General features: G+C 37.8%; 1 protein-coding gene across 20 annotated transcripts in view; it reads right to left on the bottom strand.

The window, feature by feature from the left end:
• Nucleotides 1-15952, bottom strand: part of mbnl1 (muscleblind-like splicing regulator 1) — a 45809-nt gene extending 29857 nt beyond the window's left edge. For 18 of the 20 annotated variants that reach the window (XM_077725006.1, XM_077725011.1, XM_077725013.1 and 15 more), the window contains exons 1-4: nt 15862-15952; nt 12509-12742; nt 11574-11693; nt 5905-6069 (exon numbers count right to left, since the gene is read on the bottom strand). The gene's annotated coding sequence lies outside the window, so the exon portion shown is untranslated. Of the gene's footprint in view, nt 1-4902; nt 4982-5904; nt 6070-10385; nt 10505-11573; nt 11694-12508; nt 12743-15861 lie in introns of those variants that run through there. The other 2 variants (XM_077725007.1, XM_077725009.1) reach the window with 2 other exon arrangements.
• Between the last annotated feature and the right edge of the window lie 72 nt (nt 15953-16024).

Raw genomic sequence — 16024 nt, 5'->3', positions numbered from 1 at the left:
TGCAGCACTGCAATGTGATAGAAAAGAGCCCTGCAACACAGAATCCCTGGTCATGATGACCCAGCATCATGGTTTTCTTTTTGTGTTTGTCCAAAAAGAGAGAGTGAAGTTACGACTTGCTTTCACACTACATGATGTGATAGGAAAAGTGGCCTTGGTGCTATGAATGACCTTTGAATTGGAGGTCTTATCGTAATACAAACATTAAAAATGTGCGCAATGAGCACTGGATGCACTCATATAATCATACAACTTAGAGCAATGGTCCTCAATGTTTGTTAATTTAAATAAACATGGCAGTATTTTAGCTTTTAAAAGTACTAATGAAGATGATTGCAGCTATGAGTTGCAATATTGGTAACAGTAATAAAATCTACTACTATGTCTCTTTAGGCCTTGCTTTTTCTTCAAAAAAATCATTTAAATAGTCTTGTGTGATTCAGGTCTTAAAGATCAAATTTTTCAATTGAATTCATGCTACAAAGTGACAAAGTGCCTCCGTTACAGAGGTCACTTATACTGTAGATGAGGGTACGTCTATCAATTCAAGTCCAAGGTCTTAAAAGCTGGTGCAAGGTCAACGGGAAATAGTAGAAGGGAAGATAGTAAGAAGACAGCGAAAAAGGCACAAAACCAGCCTTTAGAAATAAGCCTTCTAACTTAAAAAGCCAAGCAAGTATGTATTTATCTTTCTTTACTTTGCCAATGAGTCATAAAAAACAATTTTGTGGCGTATATACTCTTCAATACTGTCCGTTAACCTCACCCAAATACTAAGAATGGAGCATAGATGAGTAGAGAATTCCACAATAAAAAATAATGTGTTTCATACGGGCAGGTCTTAAGAGTTGTCAGCATGACTAACAACGTACTTAAGCACCGACGAAAAAAAACAACACAGAGGGTGCGGTTCATAGTTATGATGGTCCTTCCTGAAAGGGGGACATAAGGCCAAAATCTACTTTGAGTCAAGTGACAAAACAGCTTAAGTTGAATAAAAGTTGATGTAGTATAGAAAATCCACATCTGGCTTGTTTTACTGCAACATCTACTATGGCAACAGAAGGTACAAAATGATAGCTTCCAGCCAGTGCTTCTATTTTCAGCTTTTGACTGCAGTGAAGGTTTCCTTTTGTTTGCTACTGCTGCTGCTGCTGCTGGGCTTCAACATACTGATAGATGTGTAGGCAGGGTGACAGTGTGCTAAGATAGGTCATCAAAGTGGATGACGCCAGGAGGAAATGCAACACCGCAGGGCTCCATTAAGACGCTGCTGTGGCTACTGGGATTATAGCATGTCAATAATGCCCTCTCTGACCTTTATATATATGTTTACCACTGTCTCTTTAGGTTTCCATAGTCAGAATCAGAAAAATATGAATCAATACCAACAATATAATTCAAAAGGAAAACGGAATATCGTATTTTCAGGACTATAAGGCGCACTGCATTATAAGGCGCACCCGTAATTAATGACTTTTGGGTTTTTCCATATATAAAGCACACTGTATTTAAAGGTGCACTGTCTATTTTGGAGAAAATTCAAGACTTTTATGTGCGCCTTATAGTCGTGAAAATATGGTACATATAAATGCATTAAATTCAAGAAAAATGTGTGTGATTTTGAGAATATTTATTTCATGTTTACCATGTGTATGCCATAATGCCTTGGTTGAATTTCATCTTAATGCATTACTGTTATATTATGTTATAGTATGAAACAGATTTGCTGTTCAGTTAAGTACATATCCTACTGTTTTTTTCAGTTATTATAATTCTCATGAGCTTATTTATGATTCCTTCTGTGTTCTTTTTTCAAATATAACCTACTGCTGGCGCTATTTGCAACAGTTCTCAGAAATGTGGCATATTTTCTTCAATGGAGGCAAGGCATTGTGCCTAAAAGCTACAACTTCCCACTATTGAAGCCCTTTGTTTAAGCCAGTTTAACTATCCAGCAAGTAGCTCATTTCTTTTGCAGACTTGGAGCAAATTAAACTAAGCAAACGTCTCCCAGTAGATCCAGAAATGCCTGGAAAGCAGGTCTTTTGTCAAATATACACAGAAGCAGATACAATGATGTCATCAACAAACATCCCCGTGATTGGTCAGGAATCACAAGTACTAAATTTGTATTGCATCTACTCTTTTCTATCTAAGATGCACTGTATTAGCTCATATACAGAATGACAGATTAAGAGCATAAAATGCATGATACAATACACGAACACACTGCATTCTGCATACCCTCACCATAGTTGGGAATGTGTTGAGACCCCTTTGCGACTAGTCGTTTAACTCACTTGATTAAGCCAAGAAGGCACAAATCTTAGTTATTCTTCTGTTGGACAACCTCTGGAGACAATGAGGCCCCTTGTTTAGCATACATACACACACAGACAGACAAACAGTGTCCCAATGGTGTTTATCCTTAAGTTGCGGTGTCTACACGACCATATGCAACATTGCATCTTTGTGTATATGTCTGCGTTAAGGATGTGATGAAGTCATTGCGGATATTACTGATAATGGGTGGCCTCATGGCTTAATGAGAAGCTCATTGGATCTAATTTATATTGTTTAGATCAAGGGTGTCAGACTCGGGTTGGTTCGCGGGCCACATTAAGGTCAACTCGATTTCACGTGGGTCAGATTATTTTAGATATAATATTTAGATTTTTTTTAATAAACTGATTAAAAGAACTGGATTAAAAGCCCTGAATATTCTGTTTTTTTATAGATCTAAAACAATGTTTATTCTAGCTTTTTTTTAAATATATTTTTAGATTTTACAAAATGATTTTTTAACTAAAAACAGAAAAAAATCATTAAAAAATGACAATTATTGATTTAAAAAGGGGGAAATCAGGAAATTTAATATACATCTATACTCAGGCAAATAAAATGGCTTCTTTATCGGCCCAAGGCCCTTCTCTAAAGAAGTCAAGGATGACAACATGCTGGTGCTAAAATTCTGTTATGTAATTTAATAATGTAGACAGACGGAGGACATTAATATCAATCACTTTTTTAAATGAAATATGTAACCTTAAAAAAACGAAAAATCTAACCACAGTGTTTTTTTTTTTCCAGGGTTGTGTTTACTTTCCATATCAGCTATATCTCTTGCCGTTGTTATCTGTGTGACTTTCGTTTAGTTAATAATTTTCAAAGAGCACTGCAAACCTCGTCAAGTGTGAGAAATGCTTGCTCGGCTTTCTAATAATGAAGAAACAACCATGTTCAGTGAGCTGATCAACAAACAAAAAAAAAAAACAATGCTTGGAGTGAGCAAAACAAGTGTAAAGTATAAATATGTTATTAAAGTAGGCATTTAAAATAATAATAATAATAAAAATGAAGTCATTTAGTCGAATTGTTAAATTTCCCAGAAAACTCAAAGTAGAGCATATAACTAAAATGACCTAAAATAAATACAAATACCTAATTCCTGTATTCAACAACTAGCATTAATATTCAGTTGTACTTAAATAGCTGTTCTACGTACACTTAAATAATAATTTGATTATTTGACACCATTTTTTAAAATAAATGGGGATTTGGGATTAGCTTATAGTTTAAGAAAGATCATATTAAGAAATATACTACTGAAAACTGCCTTTTTAAATGTTATTAAATGTAATTTTCCTAGTTGAAAATGTCCAAAAAGTAGGGCAAAAAGACAAGCGTGAAAAAGCAACAGTGGACACAACAACAACAACAACAACAACAACAACAACGGAAAAACACACTTAAGTTACTTGCTACTTTCCCCAGAAACAGAAGAATGACTCATCCTAGTCTTGGGAATCGATTGCATCACATTTCGAATCATTTGTCCAAAAAATAAAAATAAAATTACATCCAAACATTACAGAAGGTTTAGTCGTCAAATATTCATGTTGACGACCTGCCATAAACAATTAGTTTGGGCTGAGTGAGGATTTTTATAGGAAGGGGTCTCCTTAGTCACACAAAGCTGCGAAATATCGTTGAGACGTGGTCATAACACAGTTAGAACAGAGAAAAGCCCTTGTCTAATAAAGGCTTAACCTGTCAGCGCCAATGCTGTCAAGCATATAATCCTGCATGTACCTATACATGAGCATGGACAGCTCGTATATATATATAAAAATATATATCTAGTTATATATATATAAATGTACTAGTGATAGCATGTGTACATGAAAACTACTGCCTGAGCTACCTACTGACTCCCACCAAGTCACAACAACATTCCAGGTCATTGACCCAACTACAGACACAGTAAACTTAGAGCCTAGAGCAGGGGTAGGGAACTTATGGCTCGGGAGCCACATGTGGCTTTTTTGATGCGTGCATCTGGCTCTTTGCTAACCTGTGAGCTAAAATATGGAAATTGTTGGTGACAGAACTGAGATATTACATCTAGAACTGCTTTAATCTTCAATTTTGTGTAGTAGATTCTTCTGGAATGCATCCTCTCATTGATTGGGGACAGCATAAGAATCTTTTTAAAAAATATTCATTTTTTTGCACTTTAAAAGTGGTGAAATTACCAAAAAATGATAAGGCACGTGTTTACATGTATGTATTTTGACTTTTAAAATTGTAGTATGGCTCACAAGGAATAACATTAGAAAATATGAATTGTTTGCGGCTCTCTGTCAAAAAGGTCACAAAAAATAAGGCAAAAAGAACTAAAAAACATTCATAAGATCTGCTTATCATATCATGACTTTAGAAGAAACCAACACTGATGAAATTTGGGCTGTTATTGACTTATAGCAATATCCAAAAGTAAAAAAAACGGCAATAACCTTCTAAGCTCCAATAATATTCATGTGATAAAGTGAAAGTCCTATTTTTTGAGGACCGATATCTCATTTGAGCAAAACCAAAAAACAAAACAGAACTACTTACATTTAATTCAATTGAAACATCGCAAAAAAGGTTCCCTCCATTTGCTTGTTTAGTTCTTCTTACCCCAGTTTCTTTTTCGCAACTTTGTCCCCTCTCTTCTGGTAACTCCCCCCTTCCACCAGACACATGCAAACACTCACGCAGTGAAACACACAAACACACACACACACTCCCACAGACAGAGTCACCCACTCAAAAACACACATACACACACACACACACTCTCCTGCCGCGACCCAGAATGCTTGGCAAGATTCTACTGTACTGAAATACAGTGCTTACCATATAAGGAAGCAGCAGTTTCACATGTCACATATAATTTACATGCAGTAGGGCGGTAGTTTGCGGTGCGGACACACACCCACACATTAAGAGAAACACACACACACACACTCGCAGAGAAACGTGCAAAATCATGCTTCCCTTTTGGGCTGACGCAGCAATGGAGGATAGGGAATCAAATTTAACCATTCCTCAACGTCATAAACATGCTCTGCTGCGGGACAACTACAAAGAGTGTTGAGTCAGACTCGGGGAAAAGGAGAAGCGAGTGGGTGATCTATTGATTATCTTCTACTTCTTCCTGGATCAACAACGGCCCTCGGTAGCCCATGCGGGCGGGCGGACGGACGGGCGGTTCACATACGCACGTCAGAAAATGTTCTAGTCAACTAGCCTGAAGGGGAAATGGCTATTGTGACTGTCCGCTTTGAGGAAAGAGTGTTTCTGACTATGTGTGCGTGAGTGTGTGTCAATGCCAATAGCTGTAAAACAAGCTGTAATAAACAGATGTTAACCCTTTACCACATAGACTGAATACACAGTTATCACAGATACACATGATGATGACACTAAGGACATCAATCCTTACATTGTGGCTTATGCTTTCAATGTATAGACGCCCACTTTTGGAAAAGTCAAGACTGCAGAGACCCACAGGAGGAAAGATCGAGATAAAACCACTGTAGCTTGGGAGGAGGGTTTACGAATGGGAGCTCTTACCTCTCACATTGCTCTCCAGATAATACGTGAGTGCTTCTTCCGTGTGTGTCCACCGACTCTTTTTGTACGTGTGTGTTCAGACAGGCTGCGATGGCAGACCCCCAGGCACCGGTTGGACCATTCTTAGGCAGGCAGGCAGGCAGGCAGAGCACGGCGGCAGAGCAACTGGCAGAGGAGAGGCAAGCGGGTGAATCAGCAGCGAGTGAGTGGACGATCTGTGCAGTCTAACACCACAGTGAGAGAGAGAGAGGAAGGGAGGAAACAGAGAGGGAGGAGTGTGTGTATATGTCTGCGACTGCGTGTCTACGTTGCAGTGTTTGCCCTGTACGTGTTTCCCCTGATTTTGCCTCTTAAAGTGGTGGATCTAACTGCTTGAGGGGTAAAGAAATGTGCCCATATTCACCCAAGATGTCTCTAGATAGTCTGAAAATTGGTGTGTATGGGTGGGTGGGTTTTTGGGGGTATTATAGGGGGCAGTAGCAACAGCTGTGGAGGAGCCGGAAGCTGTGACGCCACCAGTAGACCCTGCAGTCCCCTCATATTCCTTCCATTCCTTACTGCAGGCGGACCACGCCCCCTCCCTCCTGGATCCTTCAAAAAAGAGGGACATGGCTATTGCGTATATAGTCAGACCCGGAAGTCTATCATCGAGGAAAGGGGATGAATTGAGGCTATGAATAAGATAAAGAAGGATATAAAGGGAGGAAGGAGGAAAAACACAGAGCTGAGAATGCAGATTACATATAAAAAAGAGATGTGTATAATCCAGATTGGAGACAAGAATAAATGGATAATAAATTGCAGTTACTGTATTTAGAGATCTTAGAAAAGGATTTGTAGACATTGACAAAAAAAAAACCCAAACTTGTTATTCAACAAACTATTGCATAGTTGCAATTGTCTATAATGTCCCTGAAAATGTCTTCTGGCCATAACTTAAAATCTCCAACTGCATCAAAACACAGTGTCTACGTGTGCAGTCTTGGTTTATCAATGACGTAATGCAGTAGAACCTCTGCTGTATCTATTTCTTTAGCCCTTAGTTGACTGTAACCGGGCAGCATAAACGCCTATCGGTCGATATAAAGGTGCACTGTAGGGAACTTATGGCTCGGGAGCCACATTTGGCTCTTTTGGTGAGTGCATCTGGCTCTTTGCTAATTTATAGTATGGCTCATAAGGAATAACATTGAAAAATATGAATTGTTTGTGGCTCTCTTCGTCAAAAAGGTTCCCGACCCCTGTCTTAAAGCAACCTTCTATCTGTTGATCATCTTGCCACAAATATTTAGTATCGAAACTGTTAAAAATTAACAGTTTTGACGTCTCCAGTTGGTGGAATTCCCCTTAAACTCCATTTTGTAGTTTTACAAATGTGCCACTTCCTGCTTTCAGTAGGGTAGTGTTAACATTGATTAACACTTGTGAAGTTCTTTTTTGTTGCATTGCATTTGCTTGAAATGGTTATTTTTTTAAATCATTTAATAAGGCAAGCTTTTTCATATTTTTAATTGAACATATTTCAGTATGAACTATGTTTTATATATTTAAAGTTGTTGCAAAGGGAAAATTTAAAGGTAGTAACATGAAAGCCAGCATATACAGAACTGGTTATTATTGTGTTTTATAATTATATCTTAAGTGGCTAAATGAAAAACCTATCTTTTCTGCATGATATTTATGTTGGAAAATCCTAATTAAATCCTAATTAAATAAATGTATATTTTCCTGTGAATTAAACAAGGTGTTGTCATAGTTTAAAGGCGTATTACAGTCAAATACTTCAAGATAGTATTGCAGTTGTAACTGCAGCATGTAGCATTGGGTTTAAAGGCACACCGTGTCAATTAGACATGACTTAACACAAGCTTTGTGTATAAGCAGTGCAGAATTAGAAATGTTGAGATTTGGGATTGAATAGAAACACATGCAAAAGCTTTAGGATACTTCAATTGGAATGGACATGGCCTTGTAATATGAGAATGGCAGAGACAATTATAGACATCTGCCAATGCCAAGTATTCTGTAAAAAAAATTGACACCTTGTAGAAGAGTTTTATGGATCTGTTTGGAATGATTTTGCTGACCAGAAATAAAACTGGAATACTTGGCATTCCTTTTTAAGGTATGCGGTAGAAGAGATTATTTTAACTGAAATGTTTTTGTTGCTTTATTGGGGATCATTGGTTAGCAAAACTAAGTTACGGTCTTCAAGGGTATTTTTCTGCATTGTGCAAAAGTACAAAATAACATTGCAGAAATAATGTTACAGAATTTAAAGAGCCACATGTGGCTCCCAAGCCATATATTCTCTACCCCTGCCTCGGAGGTTAGTGGAGAGCCATATACACCCATCCAAAGAGCCATATGTGTCTCCCGAGCCATAGATTCCCTACCCCTGCCTCAGAGGTTAGTGGAGACCCATATACACCCATCCAAAGAGCCGTATGCGGCTCCCGAGCCATAAATTCCCTACCCCTGCCTTAGAGGTTAGTGTAGAGCCATATACACCCATCCAAAGAGCCATATGTGGCTGCCGAGCCATAGATTCCCTACCCCTCCCTCAGAGGTTATTGCAGACCCATATACACCCACCCATTCAAAGAGCCATATGTGGCTCCCAAGCCATAGATTCCCTACCCCTCCCTGCCTCAGAATTTAGTGGAGAGCCTTATACACCCATCCAAAGAGCCATATGTGGCTCCCGAGCCATAGATTCCCTACCCCTGCCTCAGAGGTTAGTGGAGAGCCATATACACCCATCCAAAGAGCCATATGTGTCTTCCGAGCCATAGATTCCCTACCCCTCCCTGCCTTAGAATTACGTGGAGAGCCAATACACCCATCCAAAGAGACATATGTGGCTCCCGAGCCATAGATTCCCTACCCCTGCCTTAGATGTCAGTGGAGAGCCATATACACCCATCCAAAGAGCCATATGTGTCTCCCGAGCCATAGATTCCCTACCCCTGCTTAAGACATGATGTCAAAGAGGTATGAGAATGCTTGCTTACTTTCCAATTCATCTTCCATTGTTTCCACTATTGTCAAAATGTTTCAACAATCCCTACACCGCTGATGATAGCAAATTTCCAGTTGAAATTGTCCCATGGTGTCAGAGCTCTGCTATTTCCCAACCTCCTGCAAATGCCACAGAGCTGGCTAATGTGAACTCTCACTCTCCTGAGGAAATGTCCCTGAGCTTTGGTGTGCCAACCTCTGACTGCTCATCTATCACTAAGCCGCAAATACACATTAGGCTTCCATTACAGAGCATCTCGACGATACGACTGCAGTAGAGCACACGGCCTTCCTTACAGAAAGGCCAACAGCTGGGAGCAGCAATCAAACTAACCTGTTTAACTAGAATTTATTTTGGTAGCAGCAAAAAAATCAAAAATCTAAATAACCCCGGCAGTATAATTTCCTGATTATATTACATGTTATATTCAGCAACAAGGCGTATATACTATATAAACAACCATGCTATTAATACAGTACACATTAAAAAAAGCTGATACAAGTTGTCCATATTAAACTAAAAACCACCAGGGAGTGTGAGTATAACGTTTTTTTGTGCTTTATCGGGTAGTTTTCTTTAAAAATTATTTTCCATGTTGAGAGTAGAGGGGGGGAGGAGGCAAGGTGTATTTCAAGCGAGCTGTCAACTTTGAAATACAGAGCGAGGAAATAGCACACTGCCTGATCGTCCTCATCTGGCACTGGAAAGAATGTGTGTGTGTGTGTGTGTGTGTGTACGCGCCTTCTACACAAGCTGGAAGCTTATCTTCCAGATAAAAACAAATCGAATAGAAACACCCTTTCCGACGAAAACTCCTCACTTGGGGCCCTAGCAGCTTCTTTGGCAAGATACAACTCGACATACGCCGCAAAAAATACCCCCAAATTGCTCTTATGTATACAGTGTTCCCTCAGTTATCACGGTTAATGGGGACCGGGATCACCCGCGATAAGTGAATTTCCGCAAAGTAGGGATTCCCCTTCAAAAATGCTTAATTTGAATTTAATTCAATTTTAAATTAGTTTTAATTTTTAATTAATTTATTTTTTTTAAAGATTTTACCCCCTGTATACAGTACACCATATAGAATACGGGTAGAGAGAGTGAAATTCATGTTATAACAAAAAAAAACTGTAAAATATGTTGTTTCAATGTAATATTTGTATTTTTTTCCCCAAAAAATCCGCAAAACTCTGAGTCCGCGGTAACTGAACCGCGAAGTAGCGAGGGAACACTGTGATAGAAAAATCCTACCAACCTACACAATTGTACTCTAACCATTAAACTGGACAACAGTGTATTTAGCATGTCACATATACATAATAACCTACCTCGTGAGTAACCATTTCAAAGTTAATATGAAAAAAAAACCTTACATGACTAAACTGATCAAAACTAATATATTTTTTAAAAAACTACATATTAGAAGCGATGAACAGTATGCTGAGAATAATCTTACCTGAGTGTGTCTAGGTCTGAAGTGCCACTCAGACAGACAAAGCCACTTTAAGTAAAGGTCACACTGATGCAACACACCGCCGCACCATGAAGGAACATTTTCGCTTCGACCTTCCGCCTTACTTCCCTCACTCTCTCCCCTTTTTTTTTTGCTCACTCACAATAGCGCCTTCTGCTTAGCAACGGCTATACTGCAATTGTGGTCAGATTTACAGCGAAGCATCACTGCGCAACATCAAGTCTCCATGACAACCGTTGCTTTATCTCATTTGCATCTTCTGCTTGCATTAATCTTATGCCAAATATGGTCACCTTGTTATTCGGGTGTCTGTTGGCGTCCCTTTTTCTTTTTTTGAACTTCCTCTTGCCCTTCACTTTCACAACTTTGTGTGTACTGTGGTTGTAATGTGCAAAGTGCATATAGCGGTACTTAAATGTTGTGCTTAAGTCAACAAATGATGTACAACAATGGATATTTTTACATTTGATAGATGGAATGCAATCATTTGCTGTCACTAAAGTACATTTTTTGTCAGTCTTGCAAAAATGCAAGAGGCTCAAGTCCAGCTTGTTTTTGAACTTCTCTAAAAATGTACAACTACATTCTAGCTGCAAAAAAAGAAAAAAATGAACTACACAATACTGTTCATTGGTTTTAATTTTTGAAACAAAAATCATGAATTTTGTGGTAGAATCCCAAATGTCAATAAAAGCCAATATTACTAGAAGACATTTTGAATTTTTTTTGCTAAAATAATCCGAGTTAGGAACTTCATATGCCATGTTATTTTTCCTCACAGCCCAAAATTGTTAAACCCACAATATTCTATGACAAATCCTGGCTGGCTGCCCTTAAATGACCTCCATCTTGAATAAAACTGAAGTTGCTTTTGTTTCAAAATGGCATTGCATCCAAAATTCGATTTTTTTATATTATAGTTAAAATAAATTGGATATTTGTGTATTGTGTTTTTCTTATGAAGGTCATGTATATGACAGTTTCCCTCTTCCTTTAATGCTAAAAAGAATGATTGTATTCTTACAGCCAGTGAGCTTAAAGAGAGGAAGTGGTGGAGAATGAGAGCAGTTTACACTATGCAAAGATAAAAGGTAAATCAGGAAGTGGTTGCAAGTCACAAAGCTACATAAGGATGTGACAAAATTCTCAGAGTAGGCAGATTTAACTTACCAACATCACTTGTTTCTTTTGTCATAGTCTTTGCCTATTTTCTCCCCCCTAAGGCTGATTCTCTGGATGGATCACAGGAATCTTAAGGGAGTTTTTTTCTGGAGTTCTTTGGAGACATCCCTACACGCACAAAAAAAGGAGGGTCACTCACCAGTACTACTAACTAAACACCTGTTTACTTTGCCTGGTTGCGTCTATAAAAACGGTGCGTCCTTTGTGTGTGTAAAATACAGAAATAGCACTCGTTATTGACACTGCGGCTAAAAATACGATGCCCGGTATAGTCGTGAAAATACGGTATGTGGATAGAGTAAGATAGTGGGAGGTCATCGGAATGGAAAGTACCTGAAGAGAGGAAAAATAGTATAAGGAGAATTGAGTAAGATTTGGACTTCAATAATAAATAGCCCTAATATTTCATTAGATATTAACAATAAATATTTTAGGGAAATAGTTCTAAAACGATGGTGAATCGGAGATTTCTTTAGTTTCAAAGACGATTTGTGCTCTGGAAAATTTGTTCTTGTCTTAAATCTGTGTTTATAATGGGTGCCCTCCATTATTCATCAATTGGGTGCTTTTAAGTTGTTTTTTTGTTTTTAGACACTATTTTTTCTGTAAAATTATACAGCTGTGGTATTTATTACACAACAACAGCTAAATGTAAATCAGAAATGATAAATATACATGTTTATAGTATAACTCAATACATAATATAAAAAACTGCCCCTTTATGGGTAGTTTGCCAAAACTAATGATCAACTGCCACACATTACTTGGACAGCTACAGTAAAATGACATTGGGACGCATCTTTTTGGTGTATAGAAGCTTGAATAAGCCTTTGAAGCATGGATTGACATTCTCAAGTTGCACCAAAATGCTGAATTGACTATTTTAACATGGAAGCATGCACTGTTCATCTCATTTGACTAACCAAGCAGGGAGCATCAGAGGCTGAGAGCACCAATCGGCCTCTCCTCTTCTGGGATGTGCGGATGCTGGACCTCAGGGAATCGGGAGTCAATGAAACCATGCCTAATTTAGTCTTCGCTCCTCCTTGTGCTGCCGGGAATCTAGACTGAGACGCCTTCCCTTTTAGGGTTCCCTTGACACTGCGATCGGGCGAGTGGCACTCCTGCCTTTCGATTTATGTTGAAGAGTGGTCGATCTGATAGAAAAAAAGACAATGAGAATTTCACCATGCAAATGTTGTAGTAAAGTAGCTACGCTATTAAGTTTTCATTTTTTGTCTATTGTATCCAAATATTAATGTTTTGTAGTTAGTCCACTTGCAGGCCTGAAATTAGGTATGATGAATAATCATTTATTGGATTTTATATGTATATTTTTAAGTGATTGGATACTAAGTATCACTATTTTTGAAGTATCGGAAAGGAGTATATTTGTGCAGAAAATTGGATCTGAACCAACTTTTTAGTACTATTATGATTTTAAATTGGATCACCAGGCAAATATATCTTCTGAGTAGAAATGAATAACAATAACACATTGTTGAATCATATCATAAACAAAATGTTTTTTGACTTTAATACAAACAATGGGATTCATCATTTAATGGTTGATTTGCATTATTTTTAGTGGTTTAAAAATATAGGATCGGAATTGGGAAAACACATTTTGAGAAAATTCTGTAAAAAAATGTTAGTATTGGAACATTTCTAACCCGTTAAAAAACAGTCTCCTGCACCATGTCACACATAATTTAAAACATTTTTAATTTCTTCTTGTATAACTGAGTTATGTCGACTATTAAGTTATCCAGACTCATTGATGGACAAACCTGAGTGGGACAATGGTATATCAACTCTATCATCAGTAAGGTAGACTGACCACTTAGTAGCCTAGCAACAAGCAAGCTCAACACAGCACCAATCGTAAATCGAAAACTCGGGCAAGATGAGTACCAGACATTATGACATTCCCATCAGCCAATCACTGTGGGATCTGAGTCATAAATAATAGACATCTCCTGCACCCAGTACACGTCTATCTACAAAAAAATCCAGTAACTTCTGTACTACTTGTTTCTTATACTTCAAGTAGGACACAGAAAGAAAAGTATAGTTTTATTGAGTGTTTCTAAATGAAGGAAGATAGGCACCAAAAGGGAATAAAGTACAGCCTATGTTTAGCGATTCATAATGAAGGTTGTGGGATGGAATAGTATTATTAAAGACAACCCGGTCTAAATGTGGGACGAGTAACGTAGGATTAGAAAGTCATTTAAAACAGGGTATGTTATATATTATGAGGAAAAACAATATTATTAGCAGTAATTTGAAGGGCAGTCTTCTTGGTAGAGTTAAGAAACATTTAGTTATTACCATCACCGAGTATGTTCTGCAGCATTGCGAAAGTACTCAGCCTCCGGGGCCTTATATTTAGATTTTATTACCAATATCGAGTTCTAACTCAAGATGTTTCACCAGGGGTGATTAAAAATGTCACGTCCCGTCCACAGGGGTAACAAGTTATAACAGCAATTATCCGTCCATATTGCAAGGTGCAGTGATGACATAGATACACATGTATGGATACGTAGTAATTCTCAGGAATTCACAAACTAAGCTTTGACTAGATAGAACAAATTCAAGTGTATAAACATAGTGTGTTTGACTTAGGAAGAAATTGCTGTACCATAGAAGGGAAAAGCAAGAACAGTTTCAACATTAAGTTATAAAACTACGGCTCGCGGGCCACATCCGGCCCGTGGGGCGTTTTAATCCGGGCCGCCAACGTTGTCCAATTTTTTTTTATCCAAGATGGCGCCGTCACACGGAAGACAGTGGCAGTAGCTCTGTCTACTCGTATTCGTTTTTCTATCTTTTTTCTTAATACATTTCTTTCTACGTTACTTTGTACTTATACTTTTTACTTTAATGATGAGTGATGAATATGTTAATACTTTAGTCCTTTTTTTCTGTTTATGCTTCATATGTACTGTTAACGGATGCACTTTTTTATATCGTATCGTATCTTGTACTGACCCGGCCCATCTGTCAAATTTTCAAAGTCAACGTGTGGCCCCCGGGCCGAAAAGTTGGCCCACCTTTGGATTAAATACACAGTATAATCCATTAAAACCTCAGTTATATTTAATAATCCTCTTGAGAAAATTAGAATATGCTTTTCAACTGTCTACAACAGAGAACCGAACAAAAAAACTAATGAAATTACGTACTGGTAACGTAATATTATGCCTCAGGAGGGACAAAAAGTATTTCTTTAGATGCTTGGAGGATAAAGTGTGTGACAATCCTTTTCCCCATTGGGATTCCAGTGGCCTACATTCCCTGTTTCAAGGTCGACAGCAGAAGCAAATTAAATTACTTGTCCTGTTTTGTGCCGCTAGTGCCAGGTCAACAGCAACTTGGCTAAAATGATGAGTGCGGGATTCTGAAGGAAGCGCCATTTTGTCCTGACCTCTCTGGTGTCATATTTGCAAGGCAATGATGAAATTGAAAACTGTGTATTAAATTTAGCTTTTGCAATCACTTGTAATGAATGACTGAGCTGGAAAAAATCAATGACTTTTGTTTATAGAATTGTGGATTTGCAATATTGTATCGGTTTATACACAGAATGTTTGGGAACTGGTTTTCCCAATATGTAAAGGCCCATCATACCTACCCCAACTATATTCATTGATGCTTAAAGAGAGGGTTAATCTAAACTTTTTGATACCCTAAAATTGCTCCATCGTCCCAACGACTGTTGTGAGGATAATGCCAAGGATGGGCTCCAATACTTTTGATTTGCATCCACTATTTCTCATGGATTTGGATTGTATTACAACAATGAAAAAGATGCCACCTGCTGGTCATTCTGCAATACCGCTATGACATTACATATTCACTCAAAAACCCACAATTTTTTTGTGTCATTGATGTTAACAAAGCAAAGGAAATTGATTTATTTGATAGTATTCAAGCATATAATCACTTTTTTTAATCAAACCAGTATGCATTAGTACACCTTACCTCAGTTAACTCCAAATGTTCATCAACCCAGCTGTTGCTATTAAATCTGATCTAAGAATGGAATCTTTAAAAACGATTCAAAATATTAATAGTATTATTATTTTAGCGCAACGACCTAGTGAAGGAATATTGATGACATCAATATTAGTGAAAATACTATGTGAAGTATCTACTTTGTGATAGGAAAAAAAGATCCAATTCATATTAGCGTGCACTATTACTTATAGTTTATAGGTAAATCTTGGTTAGATCCATGTTTTATATGGATCTACTTGGAAATCCTTACCTTCAATTTGTCCAAATTATCATTATAATTTTGCATACCATGCCAAACAAAACATCTACTCAATCGTAGTGGCGTTCTCACTGATTGCAAGGAAAATCTCGCGAGACTTCAGCTCCAACACGTCATTTAATCGTCCCTTATAAAAAATATTTTTCAATAAGTT

This window comes from Stigmatopora nigra, chromosome 9, assembly GCF_051989575.1.
Source record: "Stigmatopora nigra isolate UIUO_SnigA chromosome 9, RoL_Snig_1.1, whole genome shotgun sequence".
NCBI lineage: Eukaryota > Metazoa > Chordata > Actinopteri > Syngnathiformes > Syngnathidae > Stigmatopora > Stigmatopora nigra.
The sequence above is the reverse complement of the archived record's forward strand: the minus strand, read 5'-3'. Positions and strand labels throughout refer to the sequence as shown.